This window comes from Gouania willdenowi, chromosome 12, assembly GCF_900634775.1.
Source record: "Gouania willdenowi chromosome 12, fGouWil2.1, whole genome shotgun sequence".
Classification (NCBI taxonomy): Eukaryota; Metazoa; Chordata; class Actinopteri; order Blenniiformes; family Gobiesocidae; genus Gouania; species Gouania willdenowi.
Window position 1 is genome coordinate 13,808,593 of NC_041055.1, and position 24,205 is coordinate 13,832,797.

Here is a 24,205-nt window from a genome sequence, read left to right on the forward strand (position 1 = left end):
CTCCATTTTCTTTTTTTTACTTCTGTTTCTGTGATATCTGCAAACCTGTGTTTTTTTTTGGGGGGACGATCTCAGTATATAACATACATGGAAAAATTATTTAAAAAAAAAAAAAAAATGCTACCTGTAGATTCTATACATTTAAATTGAGGAAAGAGTTGGTTTCACCACATGGTTTCCATTCACAACTAATTAAGCTGCTTTGATTTATTTACAAAAAATGTTAAAATAATCTAAAAATAAAAAGGAATATAATTTTTATAGTGTTTGAGTAAACACTGCTTGTATTGTTTACAATGCCCTTTAATTTTAATCTGATATCAATGTGCATGGAGTAGTTTTACTATTTTTGTCTGTATCACAAAGATTTTTGAGTAAAGAATTACAAAAAGAAAAAAAAAAAATGGATTAGAGTTTAGCTGCTGTAACGGTTAAGTTCAGTTCCCAGGTTATCAGTTATTTCTCATATTTAAGAATTACCTCACTAACATTATGATTGATGCTTGACTTCATCTCATACCATCCCGCACTTATTTAAACTTAATCTAGAACTTTTCCATCAACTATAGTTGGAAAACTGCCATTCATGAAGTCTGGAAGTCCTTTATGTAGCCAGTCATATGAATGTACAGTATTTTCAATAGTAGAAGCAACAGTAATGCATCTGAAGATGCCTGGTAACAGGAAGGAATATGAGAGGTGCAGGCTTACGGGAACGTTGGCGTTCAAGTCGTAGCTAAAGTATTAATATTCAATCTGATGTTTTTTCATAAGGCTTTGCTTCAGTGATTGCCAGCATCTTTGCTTTTCAATCACAATTTCTTTTTTGTCTTATTTATTCATATTTTTTGTTGTTAGCTCATCCACCCCTTACTTTCTTTTCATATTTTCTGCATTGACAGCCAGTGGTTTTGCCTGTCTTGTCACTCTAGTGAGTGGCTGTGTGATGGATCGTACTCTGGTTAGAACTCTGCTCTGTAGAAGGCACACAGTGGGGGCAGATGCACTCTGCCATCTACCAATCCACCTGTCACGTACGCCACGCTGCTCACGTCACCCTGTATTAGACTAAATTTTTTACCTTTTTTTAACTACTGTAACTTTGCTGAAGTTTTCCATCTATTAGTTTCCTTCAAAATATTGCATTTTCCCTAGTATTCGTCTTTCACAGATGGACCAGCTTAATCGTATTTTAGATGTGATTCCCTTCATCTGTTGCACTCGTAGCCTTATTTCATTATATCACTGATTTTTATTAATTGTGTCCATGTTGCTAACCATTTTCTTTTCCAACCTATGTTGTCAGTGTCCATCCCACTAATCATGGCATGAGCATCTGCACCAAATGTGAAAAGATTCAGTTACACTAACAAGAAGGAGGGCAAGCAGTTTTATCCCCACCCACACCCCCACACCCCAGCACTCCTCTGGTAATGGGTCGTTGAGTGATTGACAAGCCTATTCTCTGCTTTTCCTGAGTGACAAGTCTGCAGTCGCTGCTGCAACGCAAGAAATGAGAGTGGAATTACAATACCAACTATGTCACCTCCTGAGGGGACAGCAGAAAGGAAAATACAATCACATTCTCTACACACAAACACACACACACACTTAGCTTAGTTGTTATAGAGGGAATAACACACACATACGTATCTCGATTCCAACAATGTTGTTGACTCAGATTATTCTGGTTTGTGTTTGATCTTAACACTGAGTCCACTCAAGCTGTTAAGGAATAAAAAATAAAAAAAAAGCTTGTTATTTTTTGTTTTTTTACTCATCTTACGGTAAAAACATCATGTTTGGTTGGTAAAATACAGGGGGAACTTATTTCAAAAACTGAAAACTCAAATAGTTTTTTTTGCTAAACATTTAACACTTCTCACCACAGTAACATACGGGAAACGCTTGAACATAATAAAACAAAGTTTTCGAAGTTTCCATTCATTTTAACCAAAGTTTGCAATTTTTCATCGGTATGAATATAGATATAGGTTAATGGATAAGAATCAAAGACACTAATTCAGTGCTGGGAAACCTTTGATTGAGGCATCGGATCATGAGCAGGTGGATGGTGTTTGTGTACGCTCGTATCAATGACATTTAAAAGGTTGTATGATTGGCAGGTACTAAACCAATTGTACCATATGTATACAATTTCATTTCCAAATGCATTTTATTACAACACATTAGAATACAGTGGAACGCCTGCTCACATCTCACACGTGGCTAGTTGTGGTCTCATCCTCATTCTGTCCCCCTCCTCTCTCTTCACCTGTCTGTGTGTGCGTGTTTGCATGTATGCAGAGGTGAAATTAATGGATTACAAGTACTCACGTTACTGTAATTGAGTTGTTTTCATGGGTACTTGTACTTTTTTGAGTATATGTCTAAATCAGTAATTTTACTTGTACTTAGGTACATTTTAAAGAAGTCAATTGTTACATTTTTACACCAAACTGTTACTGAGTAAATTATATATATATTTTTTTTTTATTTTAAATTGATCAACCGACATTGTGAAACTACAAAAAAATGAAATGATCTGACAACAATCAAATGCATCACATCATTACCGACACCCAGATTAAACGTAATTCACCGTGCAGAAAACAGCTTTGATTACAAGTTATGTTCTCATTTTTAGAGTTCATAAATTTCGCTATACTTAGAGCCTGAGCATGTTTTAATTAAAAAAAAAATGTACATTTTGACAAATCTTTTATTTTATACAGATGCCTTTTTGGAAAAAAAATTAAGTTCCAATTGTTCAAGATGTCATCTTTTCCTTTTTACGTTTATACATGAAATGTTAATACTGTATGCAAGGGAACAGTGGCAAGATTTAATACCAAAAATAAATGTACCTTTGAATACTTTTTACTTGTACTTGAGTACTTTATGTATGACTTACTTCTACTTGTACTTGAGTACAATTTCAATCAAGTAACAATACCTCTACTCTTGATGTATGTTTTTGTTTGATGCTTGCGTCTCCCAGGGCAGGGTGGTTTGGCGGGCTAGATAAAAAAATGAAAGTAATACAAGAGAATCAGATGTTGATGCATTTAAATAATGCATGTTTTCTGAACAGATGGCATTGACTGGTCTGAGAAAAAACTTTGCAGTAAGAGTCAGAGGTTTATTGTTCAACTCTGGTCACACAGACTCACAACAAAAAGTGAGCCGATACAATTAAGACAATTGGTTGGATCAGAGTTAATTAAATGCAGAGTGGATTTGTTAAACAGATCGGTAAAGTAATTTGCTAATTCACTTATCACTGAGCACATTCACGTCACTCTGAAATGACGCAAACAGTAAAGCACTCACCGATCACTTGTAAATAGACGATGCGTCTTTCTGCATTGATGTTTAAGAGCTGGCCTGGAGAAGCTGTTCAAGCTGTCAAAGCTTTAAATATCCACTGTGTGATCCAACAAAGGCTCAAAGAAGGCTCATTTTCTAAGCACTGTTTGCTCCTCTCTAAACAGTACCGTTATGCTTTTTGGCAACCCTTTACCGTTCTAATAAATCGTTTGTCCTCTTGACAAATCTTGCACATTTCTGGGATCAGCAAATTAGATACTGTAACTATTCGATATTAAACTTTAGTTGGAGTTTTTCCGAGCAGACTTTATGCAGCTTTGAGTTTTTTTGTTTGTTTTGTGGGTTGTTTTTGTAGAAATGGCAGGTAATGCAATCTTTTTTGCACAACACAAACCAACAACATTTAAGCGATATCACACGAGAAGGAGTGCTGTTGTGTTGAGATTTGGTCGTAGGCACCGTCGCTGCAATTAATACGACATCTCCTTATGATCACTGCAAAATGATTGTGTGAACTTTTGCTGGGTTTCAAGAAGCACATCGACATTGTCAACAGCAAATCTGAAATGGCACCCATTTAGTCCACAGTAATAGCAGCTGAAGCTTTAACCCCTACAGTATATTAACAAAAAGAGGAAGAAAAAACTTGCACTTAAATTGTCTTTTTTAATGAAAAACTATTAAAACAAAAATAGAACAAAAATTGTATTATTAACATCAAATTTTGTTTCAGTCCATATTTGCCGGGTGCTTTATTTCAAAGTCAGGAAATGCCATTATTAACAGCAACATATTAAACAAGAAAAAAATAAACAAACTATGAACTGGTTCATAATTGGAACTGAGAACTTTGTCCAAAATGTGACACAATGTGATTTTCTACTTCTTTGACCTATCACTTCAAGTAATGTAAGTGTTCTCATAAATATAATTGAATTATGTTTTAATTTATTTCATCCTCTTGAACGTTAGTGTGAGTAAGCTTCTGGATAAGTGTGGCTTTCTTTGAAAAGACTGTGAAAACAGACTTAATATTTCATGGGGTTCGAGGGATTTGTTTAAAGAAACTGTGAAAAAGCCTCTCTGCTTCCCTTGTAGTGTGTGTGTCTGTGTGTGCGCATAAAAACAAGCGTAAAATAGGCAAAATGCACCAGAGATCAGATACTTCGTTTTTTTTTTAAAAGAGAAAAACAGAAACGTTACAAATTGGAATTGTTGTTTTTCTTTCTGGCAGACGAGGCAAAGTAAAAACAAATGAAAAATAAATGTAATTAATTTAAATAAATAAATAAATCAATAAAATCAATAAATTAAAGAAAACAAAAAAGAAATACAAATAAATGACAGCGACAGCAAGTGTCTTCAGCCTCTGTTTAGGTGATGCTGTGTTTTCACTGCAAGTAGCGCTCCTTCTGGGCCGATACCCATTGCGGTTAATGCGATGCACGGGTGATTTAAAGTTTAAATGGAGACATTTCCGGTTAAAAGCTTTACATTATGTCTGCCATTATGTGGAAACAGTCCCATCCAGAAGCCTGTCCGTGCTGCATTGATGTCTTCTCCCTTGTTGCTCTGACTTTACTGCCTGTGGTGTGAATAGGGTGAAGTGTGGGAGGATGTTTGGAATTTATAAAGGTTCATGATGCATCATCATGCTTTTTAAATTCTCTTGTGGGAACTTAGACCACCAAGCTCCCTTCTTTCCCACTGTAGACCCCCAGCACACCATCTATCCCCATTCCCTCATTTCTTCACCGTCCCAGCACACTCATTTAACCTTGTTAAACCCTCTACACTGGGACACTCAAGGGCCGTTACATGCCACAGTAATTTCTAACTGGGGATTCATTCCTACCGTAGCCGGGTGGGGGAGATGGTTCACATCATATATATAGTTTCCTGACACTGAGCTAAAGATCGTTAAAGGAAAAGGAGGTGAAGGCAGAGGAGTAGCATGAGGAAGAGCTATTGTTGTGATGTTACTCAAAGATGTGGCCTCGGGGGCAAAAGATGGACAAGAGGCAGGCCTGTTAGTGCAGGGAATGAACACCAAGGTCTTCTTTGTGGCGTGACTGCAGCACAAGGTGAAGGGTTTAGGGCTTTAAGGGCACAGGAATGCTGGCAGTGTGAGGCAGAATTCTAGTTTTTGTTTTTCAGCGTTAAGCAGCAGGTGGACAAGTGCACTGGGGTGATAATGAACCCCATTGAAGGTGAGCGGGATCCAGGTGGCCTGCCTTTCAAGAGTGCACAAAAGGTAATCATACCCATGCCCCCTTTTGTTTGTAGGTGAATGTGTGTCCACATGTGTGTTTGTGTATGTCTTACAGACAACACACACACACTCCTGATAAATGAAAAGGGAATCAGCCAGAGAATGGAATTGTGTATGGGATGGAGAATTGCTTTCAAGGCAGCAGAGTGGAGATGGACTGGTATTAGAGCCTCAGCAGCAACCTATTAAAAAAACCCTTCAAATTTGTTGCGGTTGAATAAAGTGTTGGTGTCAAGCAAAATACCAGTCAATAACTCAACTGTAAATTGATAGTGTTGAGGGCTATATGCTTTTTTGGCGTCACTGTCTTATGTTCTTTTTTTCATTTCCTCTAGGATTTAGGTTTTCAATCTGGAACTTAATAATACTCATTTTTCCTTTTTTTTGCTACTGCAGCCATCTGTACTGAGGTTTGAACTGGGCTCATGTGGCTATCGGTTTGAAAGAGTAATGGCTGGCGTAATATTGTGCTGTTAGGGGACGTCATACAGGAAAAGAAATGGTGATTGTTTCCTTCCTAGAGATGTTCTCCCCTGCCACAGCATGAGGTCCACTCCATAGATAAACCACCAGATGTTTCAGCTGCTGTAGATTCAGCTATGAATCTTTTTAACTGCTGCTCAGCCCTCTATGGCAGAACGAGGATACGATCGAAACACAGTTTGTGACAGGGCCCCCACAATTTTGGCTCTCATAACGACTCCCAATGATGTTTTTTTTTTTTTTTTTCTTTCACTCTTTGCCACCCCTCAACTCTGCAGCTCCTCTTTATATATCTTTTATTGGGTTCAGCCCCCGTGGCACATGGCTGTATTTTTAAACTATGCTTTTTGCTTGCCCTAATGCATTTAGTATCTATGGCTAATTAAAATTGCAAGATCACTTTGGTAGAACATCTGGTCCACTCTTAACAAGCAGGGCTGTCTTAAAGCGATTGCGTTAAGTGTCATTAAGTGCTGATCAAACGGTGTAGCCTGGTCAATGCTGGTAAACGTTGAATGCTGAACCGTGCATGCCCTGAATGCAACCGCTTGGATTATTCAACAAACACAGCATGTGATGCTCTGAGCTCTTGTATTTTGTTGCAATGTTTTATATTACAGGAAAGATCTCATTCTGCACTCGTTAATATATGTAGCTCCTCGCTGATTGAGCTCATCATAGCTTTTAATTTGAGTCTGAGTGTGTAACAAGGTCCTAACGCAAATATTACGTAATATTCTTAAGAATTAGTTTTTAATAAAAACAATGTACATCACACAAAGAGGAGTAGTCTGACAGTCAGTGATTTAACGTTTTAATGTAGAAGCTGAAGGTTGTGTGTGTGTGTGTGTGTGTGTGTGTGTGTTCATTGCACTGGAGACTGGATAGGATCATCTCCATTTATTTGGAGAAAAGAGCAACAACCCCGACTAAAAAAAAATAACAGAAGATGGAAATTGATGAATATCTAGTTTCAAGTAAAAAAAAACCAAAAAAACAAAGAAAAAGAAATCAGTTTATCTGCGATGATAATATAATTTAATGCATTTTCATTATACATTTAATTCTAATGAATAACTCCTACTGCTGCTGGTGCATAGTAAAGTTTAAACACTTAAATTATTTAGAATTGTAGCTTATAATTGCCAAGTTAGGTGTAATAACCGTACAATGATTAAATGTAATGTGCACATTATGAGCCAAATTAATAATCTTCTTTTTTTTTTAGAAAAGAATAACAGATGACTGAAAGTTAGGTAAAATATTGGAAATTAAGATGTTTAGTCACTTAATTTGATAGCTTCATATTGTGTGTGGGTTTAAATAAATTGCATTTAGTTGTACTGCTTCTAGTTATTTTTAGTTTAAATTAAAGTAAAAATGTATTTTCACCAGGAAAAGAGGACACTGGGTCAAAATTTCACACAGGCACTTTTAATAACAGTCAGCTGTACAATAGCAACATGTTGCACCTTAAGGGATAGGGATAGCACATGTGAGTACTCTCTCTAGTGTAGCTTTTATTGGGGGCAGAGCCTGAAATGACTTCATAATCCTGGTTGAAGGAGCAGTTAAAGATAGTTTTCTATTTTAACAATGCTGTTGTAGATGCTGGAAATGATGAATCACACTTAAACCTTTTAATGCTAATTTGTTTTTAGCGTTCTCGATCAGATACAGACAAACTGATACTTACCAACCTTGTCCGTCACTTTGTTGTCTCTGCAACATGTGAGTAATGGCGGGGCGGGGACGGTTTGGCCCGAGGGACAGGAGTTTGTGTAAGAATAAATAGGGAAACTAGGAACTCCCTAAAACTAATATTTTATTGCAAATTAACCTTATTGTTTTATTCCATATCTCACATGAGAAAATCTTGTTTTCTATCAAAATAACTCCCAGACCTAACTGAATCAGTTCTGAAAGATGGCTTTCATGTATTTGGTTATCCTAACAATATCACTCATGTTAAATACAGATGCACTACAGTATAAAAGGCTCAGAACAGTTTGAAATTGTAGTATAAAATATAAACAAAACAAAAATTGAAAATGACCTTCAACTTAATTATAACACCATCATATATTGTTATATAATGTACCTTTGAAAAAATATGTGGGTATAAGGATTCACATTTGGCTTTGTTTTAACAATGTAACCATTAAATTGTCTAGATCATGTCATGTAAATTACAATGTAAATTATCCTTATGCTATAATTGGCATAATCAGCCACACACACACACACACACAAACGCACGCACACATAAACACACAGGTAATGTACATGCAATTAGAGTTCGATTCCGGCGCCGACTCTGCATTTTTTAAACAGTTTCGGTGCTTAAACGGGTACTTAAAAAAATGAAACCGCACACACTTTGTCAAAAAACAATACCCTTCATTTATTGAACACAGTAGTAACTTAAATAATACATTATATATATATATATATATATATAGTATTAAATGAAAATAATAAATGAACAACAACATTTAAATAATATCAAATAAAACAATACTGAATCAAACATTATAATACTGGAGATGAATACGGTTATATTGTGATTTTAGTTGTCATTAATCATTAGTACCCTTTGTAAAAAAAAATTACTTTATTTCTATAAAGGCACCAAAATGTCTGGTTAGTACCGTTTGCCATATTGGCACCGCGTTTTGGCCCCCAACCCTACATGTAATATTCCGCACTGTATGTGCTCACATTTTTAATTAAAATGTTATGTCATTTTAGTCTGAGGGATTAAGTGTTAAGTTAGCAGCTATGCATGAAAACATGTTTCATGTTCATTATCCAAAACTAAAACCGTAATCAGAAATGCACTCACCGTGTTTGGATCCCAATGATGTAACTGCTTTCCATAAATGTTTGATCTCAATTCAAGATCAAATTCTAGTCAAATGTATATGTTCCTGCTTTCTCGTATCAAGATGGGAGCTTGTACATCTTGGCTCAATTTACTCTTTCATCCATTTAGTCATTTTTGCCATTTCATTGAATGTCACTGAATGTCAAGCTCTATTCTAACTTAATTGACTCAAATGTCCTTTTTTGTTATTGTGCTGGTCTAGAGTATGAGAGCATTTATCTTTTTAAAAAAAAAAATTCTGCTTCTTTTTGTCTGCATCTGTCTAATCTTTGATAAAACTTTATGTTGAATAACTGTTTACCAATTTCAACCCCAGAAATAAGGCTTTCATCATCTCCTCTCTCAGGTTTTGTTGACTTGAACAGTTATCGGAAAATGAAAAAACAAGACTTCCCTGTCAGGAGTATTAATTTACAAACAAATGCATAGGTGATAAGGAGGAGCACAATAGTTTTCATCTCAAAGTCTGCAAGGAAGAAAAGGCTTTACAGGGAAGTGAAATTTAAATAAGGAGCAGAATCTTTCAGAGTGAGTGATAAGGGGCCTCTCAACCAGGCTCGACAAAAACGACTTCCTTCCAAAATAACATTTTTGATAAATACACTGTTCCAATCTTTCTGAAGGGCTAACATTTTCAAAAACATTCTGTTGTTCCACTTTCCATGTTATCATTTAATGTTTATTTTGCCCACCTCATTATACGGCAATTATGAGCAGCATGGAGGTGCCGTGGTTAGCATTTTTGCGTCCTTAGGTTAGACACTGACCCCTCTGTGTGGAGTTTGCATTTTATCGATGTTCTTGCAGTAAATGGGTATGTGAATCTGTGTTAGTCCTGAAATAGACTGGAAACCTGTTCAGGGTTGGTGGGCTCACCATTCTTCTGACATGACAAGTTCATTTAATCTAATTCTTGTTCTCTATAAATCAGAGGTTCTCAACTGGTTTCACCCTAGGACCCAAATTTTGTCACGATAATAAAATAATAAATTGTGACCCACTTTTTTTTTTTTTTTCAGAATTCAACCAACTAAATTTAGTTTTTCAATAATAGCTGTTCAAAACACACATATATAATTTTTTTAAAACATAAATCTATATATTGTACAACATTGTCACAAGAAAAGTTTCTTTCAAAATAAAAGACAAGTCCAATATGAGAGACATTAATTATTTATTTATTTTTGACCAGTTGTCCACGACCCACCCAGTACAGGTCCACGACCCACCCAGTACAGGTCCACGACCCACCCAGTACAGGTCCACGACCCACCCAGTACAGGTCCGCGACCCAATTTTGGGTCCCGACCCACCAGTTGAGAATTACTGTTATAAATTATTTTTAAAAGTATTTTTGTTGTCATTCAAATTAATAAACTCAATGTCATTCATTTTTACAATTCTGTTCATATCTAAGAGTAGATCTGTAAACCGAAAAAAAAACCAAAAAAAAAATGCTCACGTATTGAAAGGGAAAGTGTGTAAAAACTTAGCAAGTTTCACATTTCCAGACTCCATAATGATAATCTTTAGGTAAACTGTAAAACTGCATGTTCTCTGTCATACCCATATATTGTTTATTTTAAGTTTTACTGGGTAAACCGTAGTGTGCTTTGCTCAGCTAATGAAGAAAAGTCAGTGCTCCATATTAGTTTTCATTTCAAACCTTTTCTTGTGCTCCACAGACAGCTGCGTCTACACTGCAATAGCCTTCTCTTTCAGCAACAATGGGAGTAATGGTCCACAGTGGCAATTCAAGTGGACTCAGATTCAATCTGTTCAGGCTCACGCTGTTTTGTGATCTTGACAACATGGTGTAAATGTCCTAGAATAATGGCATCATTGTCATTTGCTTCGACTTGCAATGACTCAGTTGATGATGACATTTTGGACTAAGACAATTACAGTATATCAAAGAGAGTTATTGTGTGTGGGTTTTTAATTTTTACTTCTTATTTTTTGACATCAGCTCTGAAAAATACAATATTGAAATGCATATGGTTTTTTAAATAATCCCTCCAGTCAAAGAGAACAGGTGTCACTCTTGCGGTAATACTTTCAAATGTTTTCATTCACCCATGTTTTACAGAATCTAAAAAATAGAAGTATTTTGCAGTGATTTATTTTTTTTGGCTCATCTAATTAATCTTCAAGGCTTTACATTACATTTTCTTTTTGTTGTTGTTGTTTTTTGTGTATCTAATATTTTGCAAAAGTATGATTATAATTTCATTTAGCAGACTTTTTATCAAAAGCGACCCACAACACTTGCTCAACATCCCACAGTAATTAGGTTTCCTTCCAGCACTGTAATACATTTAGACTTTTTCCAATAGTAGCAAAAAGTAAATGACTAATGATTTATCTTTGTTTTTTTTATATTTTTAATCACCAAACTCTTGAGTGTGCATGTTTTTTTTTTTTTTTTTTAACAGAGACAAATGCCCCACCTATCATACAACCAGTAATCTAATGCTCATTGCATAACATTCTGATTCAATATGTTAAGGTTTTCTTATTAGGAGAGTTACTGTATGCAGAAAATAATAATTGCTCAAATTATAAAAGAGAAGTAAAGCTTCCAGGTAATTATCTTGCACAGATTGCTTTTGTACATACGTGCATCTCAGTTAATTATTGTAATTCTCTTTTTGTTGTTTGCATATCAACAATGAAATCCCAAGTTTGGGTTCCTCAAAGTTATTTAAGATAAATATCAAGTTTTTGTTTCTATAGTTTTTTCATCACAAAGGTTTTGGTTAAAGTTTTTGGGATTTCATCATTGATTTTTTTTTATTCAGGCATACTGGTCATTTATTTGGCTCCAAGACTTTAAGACTTAATAACATAATATAAATGCTGCAAGCTTGTACAAAGCATCTTTTCTCAAATAGGAAGCAATTTGAATTGTACCAACATCGCTCTCCTCTGAAGCTTTTCTCTCAGTAAATAGAGGAAGAAGTGAAAGGTTGTGCACCGACAGTTATCAGTGATTTCTCCGTGTGACATTACGCGCTGAGATCTTGGATAAAAATTGTCTGGAAAAATGCTGAGAGAGTTTCTTCCAGCACAGGCGTTTGAACAGATGAGCTGGAATTTAACTTTATGATTGTAAATACAAGGAATATAATTCTTCTGGATTTATCTCTGTGACATGCAGAAATATGGCGCTCATATTTAGCCCCTCTTATTTGCTTGAACGTATGGGTTAAGAGCAGTGACACCAATGACAATTTCATACGTTTCTGCTGGCAAGTGTTAATTCAACTCAATTCAGTTAAATTCAACTTTATTTGTATAGCGCAATTTACAACAAAGTCATATCAATGTGCTTATCAAAATATAAAATAGAAAAAACCCAACAAGATCCACATGAACAAGCATTTAGCCACCTAACAAAATCAACATCATAAAACACCATTAAAGAAACATAAACAATTATTTAATATAGCCTCCATACTCTCCCAACAAGATATATCTCATGACACGGCAGCACATTTGTTGTTTGACAACAACAACTCAGAACAGCCTCAGTGAGGAGCATCCACAAAGCCAATCCTTCCTTTTGTACCATTCATTTGTTGAAGCTCTGGTTACTCAGGTGTTGGTCTCCCATCTTTTAAAAGCTGTCGTTTTTCCTCAAAAAAAAGTTGGTTAGGTTAGGAAATAGCGATGTTTAGCAATTTGGGTTATTAAAAACACAAAATGCTGACACTTTCAAACTTATAGGTAATTATCGGAAATTGAAAAATAAATAATTTATAATTATATTAGAATTAAAACAAATAATCAAAATATAAATTCACCCTTGGGTAGGCACTGCCTACCTTGCCTACCCTGACTGCACGTCACTGGTTAAGAGGATATGTAACCAACAAGAGAGGACAACGCTACTACATCCACAACACTTGCACTGGCACACATCTGACAGGTGTGAAAAAGAGACATAAGTGCTTGTAAAGCTAGGATAGGGAGTGCAAGAGAGCCTGAAGAGCAGCAAAAAACACAGAGGCACTGCTGTCTCAGGCCATAACCCTGACAGCATCACTGTTTACATTTGTCTCCATAGTGGTGACAGACCCTAATTATTTCCAGGGGAGGCTAAATGATTTGTTTCTGTTATTGAGCTACAGGCTTTCTCTTCGCTGTGAATTATTTAACTAAGTACCTCTAATGTGCATTATGGACATCAGAATAATATCCAATGTTGGAATCCAGTGTTAGCTCTGTGATTTTCTGTTCAATTATCTTACTCAATAAAGTATACATAATTGTGTTTCCTTTTAATGTATTCTACATATTACTTGTGTGTATGTGCATGTGTGAATAATTAATATAATATACATCCTTCAGTCTGCAGTATGCTAATTATGTTTTTTTTTTTGTTTTTTTTTTTTTTAATCTTAATTCTACCTGCAAGGCTTTGAAGCATTGTTTCTTACACACATCCACTGTGATATGGTTTTGTTTGTTTCCCTTGTATTGGCAAAATGTTTCCTAAGGCCCTTTGTTTTCATTTTCACTTTCTTCTCCTTGTATTTCCCACGACACCATTGCTGTAAATAGATTTACCTTTCCCCATAGCAAAGTCCTTTCTGCATATGTTTTGCCACCTCAGTCAAGCCTTTTATCCCTGACTTTCCTGCTCTTTCCTCACATCCACAAGGATGGATTGAGTGTTATTTGAAAAGTCACTCGGCTCCAATTCATATCTCACTGATGACATAAGTTTGGTGTTGTTTGTACTAGGCTTACACCGATCTGATCGGCTATATCGGATTGGTTGATATTTCGCATTTTATGCAATTAACCCTCTGGGTCCTAAGGCGTTTTTGCTGTTTTTTCATTGTGTTTGATTTTACCTTTATATTTCATATAAGGAAATCCATAAACCTTGCATGTTTGGTATCATTTTTTTCACGAGAACCAAATATGACTGTGAAGGGTTTTCTTTAATACGGCATACTGTATTAACACAGTGGCTCTAAAACCACTATAACAACTAAAATTCGAGTGGGAAAAAGTTAAGTTTTTTACTATAAAAGTCACAAACATTTTTAACAAATCATTTTTATTGCTTGTATAGCAAATCTAAACTATATATTTCAAAAAGCTGTATACAGATGAATCAAAAGCACAGTTATATATAGCTATTTACAGTCTCAGGCGATTTTGTACAACTATTTACAAAAAGTATGAATCACAAATACAGGGAAAAGCAAAATATTTGTGCCTCATTGTGTTGATATAAAACAATACCAACCACGGTTCGGGGGGCAGACACCCTCCTACCTTTAAGGTTAGGCTCAAAACATTCCTCTTTGGTAAAGCTTTTAGTTAGGAACCAGCTCATAGCTCATAGTTAAGATGCAATAGGCATAGACTGCCGGTGGGGGTCTGGCATGCTCGGTTGGAGAGAGGTTGGAGAGGGCGTTAAGAGAGAGGTCATTTAGGCTAGAGAGGGACCGGAGAGGGTCCCATTCCTCTCTCTAACACTCCCTCTATGTCTGCTTCTTCCCTTGTGTGTTTGCTCCTGTACTCCTTCTGGCTTTTGTCTTGCAGGTCCGTGGGATCCTCAGTGTGGAGTTACAGAGTCTCAACAACTCTGTCTCCACCCTTTCCTCTGCACACACCCAACACAGCATAACGTGGATGGCTGTTCATCATAGGAATGGGATCCACACAAGGTTCCTGCTGCTTAACAGAAGGTTTTCCTTGCCGCCATGATGAATTCATGTTGGGTGTGGGATACATACAGTATGTATGTGTATATACGTATATATGCATATGTGTGTATCCATAAAATGAAGAGTCCGTCCTTAAGACTGCTCTACTGTAAAGTGTCTTGAGATACCATTGGTTATGATTTGGCGCTATACAAATAAAAGATTGATGAGATTGATTGAATAAACAATTATAATAGACACTACACTACACTCTAATCTCACTCACGAAACAGTCAAATCACAGTAATAATCACTATTATCTCAAATCTCTCGACTCACCCTCTCTTTTTCCGTTTCTGTTTACCTGTCGTTTGAAAACAAAATTCCTGCTATATGTAGACGATATGATTAGACAATGGCCTTCTTCTTCTCAACCAATAGGAAACAGCCATAATGTGATGTTTCAGTGTTCAAACTTTCGCTTTTGTTTAGATGCAATCTGCAGTGTCTTCCTGCACGGAGCCTACACTGACAGCTCAAGAAAATGTCACATAAAAACACACATGCACATTTTCCCTCATAACTTCACTTCTATTTGGTCTATCAACATAATTTGAAGACTGGTTTGTAGTTTGGCATCCACACTTTCGACACGGGTTGAAACGGAGATCCAAGGGCGCTGCGCTTTTCTGCTATTGGCTCTTTAAAACAATCATGTGATCAGGACGTGCTGGCGCGTCCGTCGGCCCCACAGGGTTAATGTGATCGGCTGTAATATCTTAATTCGGCGATCCGATCAATGACGTCATTGTCGTGATGAAACTTTCTGTAGATGCTCCCATTGCATTGTTTTAGCTCTCTCATTTACACCGGAGTTGTTTGCTTTACATGACACGGCTTTATTTCACTCGTATTTGTGCACAAAGGTGAAAACCTATGAGTGAACGGCAAAAATGTTGAGCAGAGCAGCTGAGCACCGGACTTTTTACCCAGTCTACTGGCTCTGAAAGCGGGGACAACGTCTGCTGTTAGCACCTGTGTGTGTGTTTGTGTATGTGTGCGTGCCTGTGTAGTTTATTCAGCACAAGCACGTTAAAAGTGAGATGCCAACGTTTATTTTGCTAATCTCAAAAAACGGCATGCAGCCTATAATCGATCTGCTCCATTCACACACGCGCTCTCACTCCGCACGATCAAGGCTGCGTTTAGGTCGCAAAAACGGCTAAAGGAATACGGTCATTACCAAAAAAAAAAAAACAACCTGAATTCATATGTTCAGATCAGTGATCGGTTATCGTTTTTTTTAAAACTGTGATTGGTGAGCAACCCAAAAATCCTGATCGTGTAAAGGCTAGTTTGTACCCCAACACCGCTGTATGTACACGGTTAGAAGTTGTGTATATAATCAGGCTGGGGATTTTCCAATTATTGAGCCAGCTTTATGCAATTTTTTCAGTTTATCATCAAATACATCTTCATTCTTACACCATGTAAAGTGCCTTTGTGCTGTTAACTCACAGGTTTTTTAAAGGTTACTAAAGAGCAGCATTTGGGTATAGATAGATATGTCTAGTATTAATTACTTTGTATATTTTGTTTCAGGTGACTCATCAGTCATCCATACTTCTTGAATAAAGATAGAGGAAACTAGTTACCAGTCTATGACTAATGAGTCAACCTATTGACCTGATTGACAATTCCAAAGCTTACCTGCCCTGTAGACGGTTGCACTTGGGAGTCCAAAGACCCCGATGCAGCATTCCCCGCAGCCCTCGCCACAGCCCTGCAGATGGACGACAAAACCGCACACACTGTGTTCTCCCCCTCAAAACTCAGACTAGATCCACCCAAGATTGGTTCAAAGTCTGACTCAGATCAGTGGTCAGCTTTTACGAGGTTGTGGTACATATACAAGGTGTGGATGGCCATATCTAACACTCAGTCGCCAACAGCCCTGTTCTACTGTTGTCGTGATGACCTTAGGATCGACGTGATGAAACACTACTGGTTCTCTCCATGTTGATTCGTTTCAGCTGGCATGGCTCATCTATCGGAATTCTATTGACCCAGAGACCTCACCTGCTATTATACTGTTTGGCAGACCTATCAGGGATCCCATTCCCATCTCTTTGGGCAAATACTGCCCTCACAACACATGGCAGGATTCCACGATGGACAGGGAGGTGGCCTTGGCCAGACACCTTCCGAGAGAGCGTAATAAATGGTCCCTACACACAAGACAAATCGTGCTGGTGATAGTTGGTCACCATGTGTATGTGTAGAACCTTGTTGGTAATCATCCAAGACGATGGGACCACACTGGGATAGTTGCTGAGGTACGACAGTTCCATCAATATGCGATACGAGTGGATGGTTCTGGCAGGGTGACACTGAGGAACAGGCAGCTTCTGAGGAAGTTCTGTCTATACCAACCCACTCTGGTCAAGCTTGACCCTGCTGTCCACACACTCCCCAGGATTGAATCTAGCCGACCCGTCAGTACTCAGCCCGATTATGAGCCTACGATGGCGCCACCTTCGACGGGCCTGACTCCAGATGCCATTGTGGTTCCGTTTATGGAGCCCGTGGTTCCACCTACTCCACTTTCACCTGTGTGCGACGGGCGACTAGCAGACACCGTTTTGCCCTCATCAGAGGAACCGCCGGTACAGACAGTCGCTAAGCTGCGGCTACCACTGATGCGACTGTTGCCTCACAACATGCCAGGCATTATACACTACCTCGGGCCAGATGCCCAATGGATGAATGTAACCATGTACTTTGATCCTAGGGTCCTCAGTGGGTCACAATAATACCCCCCGGAAGAGAGATGAGGTTTCTGTTGGTGTGTAGTTCAGTGTTTGATAGATGACCGGTCACCGGTTTAATGTTTTGTGTGAACTTGTTCAGACTTTGGTTCTTGTCATATTGGCATTCTTTATTTGTTTGACATTCATATCAAACTTTTTCTGGACTTCTATTTGTGTCAGATCCAGGAACGTGGACACGTTTTATGTTGCATTCACACCGAATACGTCCTCTGCGGCACCGGATGCATCTGCCGCACGAAACGTTCCGCAGGTTTTGCAGGATCAACATTTTGCATCTTTGTATGTAATCTGGTCACATGAACATTTCTTGGCGCATTCGATGTGAATGCAGCATTATACTTACCCTTTAAAACTCCTTATTAGGGTGAGGAGATAGATAGTTATGTCACGTATTCATTATGTCTGCTTTGTATATTCTGTTTCGAGTGACTCATCAGTCATCCATAATTGTTGAATTAAGATAGAGGAAGATATCTACCCTATATACCTGTCTAGGGTAGATTCCAATTCTTGAAAAAAAACAAAAACAATAATGTTGCAATGATACCCTCTGAATTTACTAAAATATCTTTTGATGATCAATAACTGTGTAGCTTAAATATAAGTAAATAAGGCCGAGCAGCACACCTATTACGGAAAAATAGATTTGCGGTCCAATGTAGGCAATAAAAGTTATAGGGTCATTAATATTTATGGTATAAACACATACCGTAGTTAAACAAACAATAACCTACAGTGTAACACATTATTATAAGGGACATTGTGATAGTGGATAGTAGAGTAATTGGCTGGATTGTTACCCTACTATTTCAAATACTAACAACTGTTGCAGTTTGACGCAGTGTTATTTTTTTATAAGGTCGAGTTTTCTGACCTCATAATAAAAGCAAGGTACAAACCCTGCATCTAAGGTCAGGCTATCCCGTTGTCCAATAATAATATATTACTACATCAATAATAATGCTGGTGAACGTGGTTATAACAATACAGATTTGTATTGTTATACTCACATGTACCCAAAAGGCAAATTTATTAGCCCACTTTAAGCTCATTCCTAGCTAGTTTTTTGCTCACTCCTTAAGAAATACTGACACATTTTGAACAAACAACAAATATTATTTCCCTTCTCTGGTATTGTTGCTGAAAAATTTAGAGAATTTATCAACTATAACTGTTAGAGAACTTAACAAAGAAAATATTGACATTTATACATTTAATGTGGATTTGTTAATTCCTTTCTTTTTTAATTTTTATTTTTTTTTCTTTAAATCTCTTTTATAGACCTTAATTGTGAATTTCAAAATATTTCAAATGGTCTAAAATGTACAGTCAACTCAATGCAAGAAACTTTAAAACACTGCACATACTAATACTTGTACTGATTTTCTACTCTCTAATTAAAACAAAATGAACTGTTCATACAGTTAGAGCTGAAAAAACATGTTTGAATAGATCACCAAGATTAGCCTGAACTTATCATGTGTACCAGGGAAGTGTTTTTATTTCAGCTTTCAGTATAATGTTGTGTTTGGTTCAGCTCAGAATATTTAAATATGAGCTATTCAAAATGGCATTACCACCTTATTAGTGTCTAATCGAGCTCACAGTGTTTCCTCTGTATTCATAACATCTAAGTCTTCCTGCTGTACATCAGCGACCAATGTGGGAGTGGCTTCCAAAATCCCCACTAATCCATCTGTGCTGTGATTACCACAAGAATTGGCTTCTAACTGCTTGTGACAGCCGACATGGTGCACACAGACAGATGTCATAAGTTATTGTCGCTGGCAGTCAAGAGGCATTATGCAACTTTAATGATGATTTTCATCAAGCTCCACACGCTGCGCCAACTCTTTGCAAGGATGTCGTGCAGCTCGCTGTGAGATGCCTCTTTAGGCCCAAACAAACCATTTACGAGCCTGAACTGCAGCTGGGATAGCAGAGCCCCCAAAAGACTTACAGGAGTACGGCCTCGAGCGAGGACATTTCAAAGGGAGAAGCTATCCTATGCACAATAGGTGTATTTAGTTAGCAGAAATGGCCTGAGGAAACCGAGGGCAGAAATAAAACCTGGCGTTTTTATACACTACCAGTCAAATATTTTGACAGACTTTCTTATTAAATTTCAATGAGAAGATGTGTCCACACTTTTGACTGGTAGTGTATATCACCTTCCTTCTAGGTCTCCATTTATGTAATGATCCCACATCCAATGAAAATCATTATTCTCTTTATTTCTTTCCCAGGTTTAGTTTTTGTACCAGCTTACACAGATGGTAAAACAATAGCACAACTCCTCCACACATGCTGCAATTTGTTATTCTCACACTCACTCTCGCTTGACTTTCCTTTTACTTCTCTTGACATTTTTCTGAATACATATTTCCAACCCCATTGCCTTAAATTTATATCACTGGCAAAAATATTTCCAGATCACATTATCTTCATAATCTTTTTATTACCCAAATGTTTAATTGAATCAACTTACTAGGTACCAGAGCCTTGAATCTCACACATCAGGCTAATAATGGGTGTTAATTATTCATTATCATACCACAGATATGATTACCTTATTTAAAGTTATACTTCAGATGATTCTTTTTACATGTATTCCAAAGTTCTACTTATGCTCATGTTTCATACTTTATTTCATGCTATTATTTATACCTAAATTCTCCATTTGCTTGTTTTAATAGAATCTTCACAAATAACTCTAAGGCCCGCAACCCTGAAAAGAAGCAAGCAGATCATAAGATGGATGGATAAATCTAAAGCACTGTACACAAATCAAACTTCAATTCAACTCAACTTCATTTATGTAGCGCAAATTACAACAGTAGTCATGTTGAAGCACTATGAAAATATACAATTTGTAAGAAAAAAAGATAAAACCCAACAAATCCACATGAACAAGCATCAAGACACCTGAAACACAAAAGAGAGAGAAGAGTGAGGAGAGGGCACAGACTGCAGAAATAATACTGATACAGTATTAACAGGTCTGCCTGCATGGAAACACCTGGTGCTAGACTATGTGTGAGTGGAATGAGAATGAGTAGTATGGGGTGGACATCAGTGTAAATGGTGTGTAAGCAGTGTGATGGGTAGTGTTATGGCAATTATCATATTCATCATATCATCAAATGTGTGTTCATGTGTACAATTTGTCATATTTTAATACATGATGACTGCATTACTCTTTGCACTTTTGAACAGCTGAGTCATGTTAACACACAGATAAGAACCCCGGCCTGAAACTTCAAGGCCGAACTCACTCACATTCACATTACACACACACACACACACACACCAACTGACGCACGCACACTATCAAGGACATCACTGTTCATTGACTGAGTTCAGTGGCCCCGTTGGTAACTGGGGTCACCAATAGCCAGAAGAATAGTGGAACCATGGTTAGAATCACCATCATGAATGAAGAACCTTGAGTGTTTTCCAGAATCACAGCAGAAGGGTTTGTGACTGTATCGTCTTGCAGCCAGGTGTGAGGTTGTCCACCCTCCAACGAGCTATAATCCTTTCATGGGTGTGGCTTATAAACAAAGCAAAGGAAGACCAAAAATCCCATGTCGGCGGGGTCCTCAGGGCTTGATCTAGGCAATCAGGTCCTGTGATCCCACAAGGCAACGCTTCTTTGTGCACCGCACCTGAGAAGCCAGCTTAGACGGTGTAGTTGTTATTACGCCGCCTCACTCAGTGGCCGTGTCGGTTCCTCCTTCGTTGTGCGGTCAGCCTCCATCAGCATCTGCTGGTGTCGGCAATCAGCTGCTTGGATCCATGTCGCCCGCTCCGCGACCTTCACTGCTGTGTGGGTCGTTAGCTGAACGCAGAAAGGGTCGGTCCACCTCCGGTTTGTACACCTCCGGGCGGTGTTGTAGATGATCATGAAGTCATTAGGCCGAATATCGTGTAGATGATCGGTTGTTGTCAGAGGAAAGGTAGTCTTAAATTGTACACATGAACACACATTTGATGATATGATGATAAATATAATAATTGCCATAACAGTTGCAACTTCAAAACAAAACACAGATGATGGACATTCAAGAGGAGGAAATAATGGTGATTTGGGCATTTTCATTGGCAGAAAAATCCCAAACAAAGAAGAAAAGACAATCAGTTATCACTGTTATGAAAAATCATTGTTTGATGCTTTCGTGCTGACTCGCTTTTAAATGGCTACATTCCGTTCCACTTCACATTTCTTGGAGTCAGGAATCAGCGGTTGTTGGCTTTCCTCACACACATTTTTTTTTTTTGTTGTAAATATTGAAAAGGTTAATATAATAATTGTCAGCCCCCACCCATTTTGGAGGGGGTTTTCTAGACAAATTCACTGTTAACAGACCTCAGACTGCACAATAATCTACAAGGAAATCTTAAAACACTTAAGATAATCATGCGTATGTCATCTTTGGTCGGGTAAGAAGAAAAAGCATGACAAAAACAGCCCAACTATCTAAAAATTAAAATGCAAAAATCAATGAGGGCAGTATATGAGTATTAGTAGCATTAGGGTTTATATGTTGTTTCCGGATGTACACTTGTGGCACGTTTCCGTGGGCGTTGTCGGCTCTTCACGGCTACGCACTTTTAGTTTTCGGGACTCAATACTGTTTTTCCAAAGCATTTCCATTGCGCACCAACCTGACATGCGAAACTGCCAGACTTCACGGATTGCACTTTTTTGCTCCCATCCTCACAAGATCACCAACAAAAATAAATGGTGGCCAAATTCTTCCAATCAGTGTCTATTTGGACGCTGGACTTGTAATCGGAGGGTTGCCGGTTCAAGCCTCACCTGGGCCGTCACTGTGGGATGTTGAGCAAGTCCCTTAACCCCGAACTGCTCCCCAGGCGCCGCAAAATGGCTGCCCACTGCTCCTCAGGGATGGGTTAAATGCAGAGGACAAATTCCATTAATGTACTAACATTACATGGCCAATTAAAGGCGAAAGCCCCGATTTAATCTTAATCTTAATTTTCAGACCAGACTGCTTTTTTGGAATCTAAACAAAGGAGCTACTAAAAAAAGCAGCACCAGGTTCCATGGAAGAGGCACTTTTTTCGCATTGGAAACGCGCAAAAAAAGAGTAGAGCCGATACAGCCAGTGGAAACACGCCATTACTGTCAAGTAGAGTTGATTTCCCACTGCTGCTGTTTGTGGTAAACATAGGCTGCGATGTAAGCCCTGTAAAAAACAATAATCGTTTGCTTGCCATTGTCATTGCTTAAAGAACAAATATCCTAAAACTATTCCCAAGCAGTAACAACGTGGCTTGCAAAAATAAAATAAAAAATGAAATAAAAAAATCACCTGTTTTTTTTCAGCATATCTGGACTTGCTGTAAATGTCAGACACTGTTTACAGCTACTACACTGCTGCCTTGTCTGTAAGGTTGGTTCTTTTGCAGCGAGTGAGAGGTATGATGTTCTCTGATATTTTTAATCCTTGTCATGACTAGTTCATCCATGTCACTACAGGCTATGGTTACGTTTGTTGGCTTTTTTTTAATGGTTGGCTAAATTCACAAAACTTGGACCAGTCAACTAAGCTATCAGTGGCATTATGGTAAAGAGCAAAATGTTATTCTTATTTTGATAAAACTCAACATGAAACCAGTGCATCAAAGTACAATTTAACAAATATTACGGGCCAACTCCAAATCAATTGTCCATACATACAAATCAAAGATAAATAGCACGAATAGTAATAAATACTGAACTAAACCAACTAACTGGAGACAATGACAGAGACATAAGGGTAATGGAGACAATGCAGCAACACTGATGGACATTGATTGAATGATTAGGAACGCCTGTGTAGAAGCAGGAGGAACTACTCAATATCTCAATCAAATATACAGACAAGACAGCGTGTGAATGTTCCATATAGGATTGTTAGCATTGGGATAATTTACCATACATACAAAGTGAATGCTTTAGTGTAGAAGTAAAAGTCTATCTTTTATTTCTGACATGATTTGAAAATTAACACATTCACTGCCAGCCATTTTCAGAGCAGCCAACCCCATATTGCCAGTTCTGAAAGATTAGACTTTCCACTTTCATCAGAAAAAAAAAAAAAAAATGTTTTTATAGCTTGTTTCGTTCTTCCGTAATCAGCATTTGAATATAGAGGCAAGTTTCACACAAATCGCCAGTTTGTGACAAAAAGCTGAGAAAAAACCTTTTTCTGACAAAACCTGTCAGTGATTTTGAAGCAGTTTTTTTTTTTTTTTGCTGTAAGGACACCTCAACCTTGGTTTCCTTCTACAAAACTACAAAAACAACACTGAGACTGGGCTTTTGATGGCAAAATTATTATTATTTTGCTATCTGGGTCAGAGTTGAATTATTTGCTTACTGTATTTTGGCCTTCCTCCAAGTCTCTCCCCCTTGTCATTCTCCTTACACGCAACTTTCTCCTTCTCCCGGACATGCCGAGTGTCACTGCTTGCCCCGTTTTTTTGATCGTTTCCTCTCCCCATTTCCTCTCACAGGTGTGAGCTTCCAAATGTGCTTTCAGCACTATGTTGGGGCATCATCTGGAAATATATCATGGGAACTGTGAAGCGTACTCAACATCAACAATATCATTTTTTCATTTTCAAATGATCCTAAAAACACTCCACCAACCATCAGCCTTGAAATCTTTGTTTTCCATTTCCACCTTCAGTCTGGTTGTGTTTCAGATTTAAGCGTCAACAGGAC

The 24,205-nt window shown here is 37.7% G+C and overlaps 1 protein-coding gene across 2 annotated transcripts in view; it reads left to right on the plus strand.

Annotated features, from left to right (window-relative positions):
- Positions 1–24,205, plus strand: part of LOC114473829 (leucine-rich repeat transmembrane neuronal protein 4) — a 170,998-nt gene that overhangs the window by 85,129 nt on the left and 61,664 nt on the right. The window lies entirely within an intron of this gene.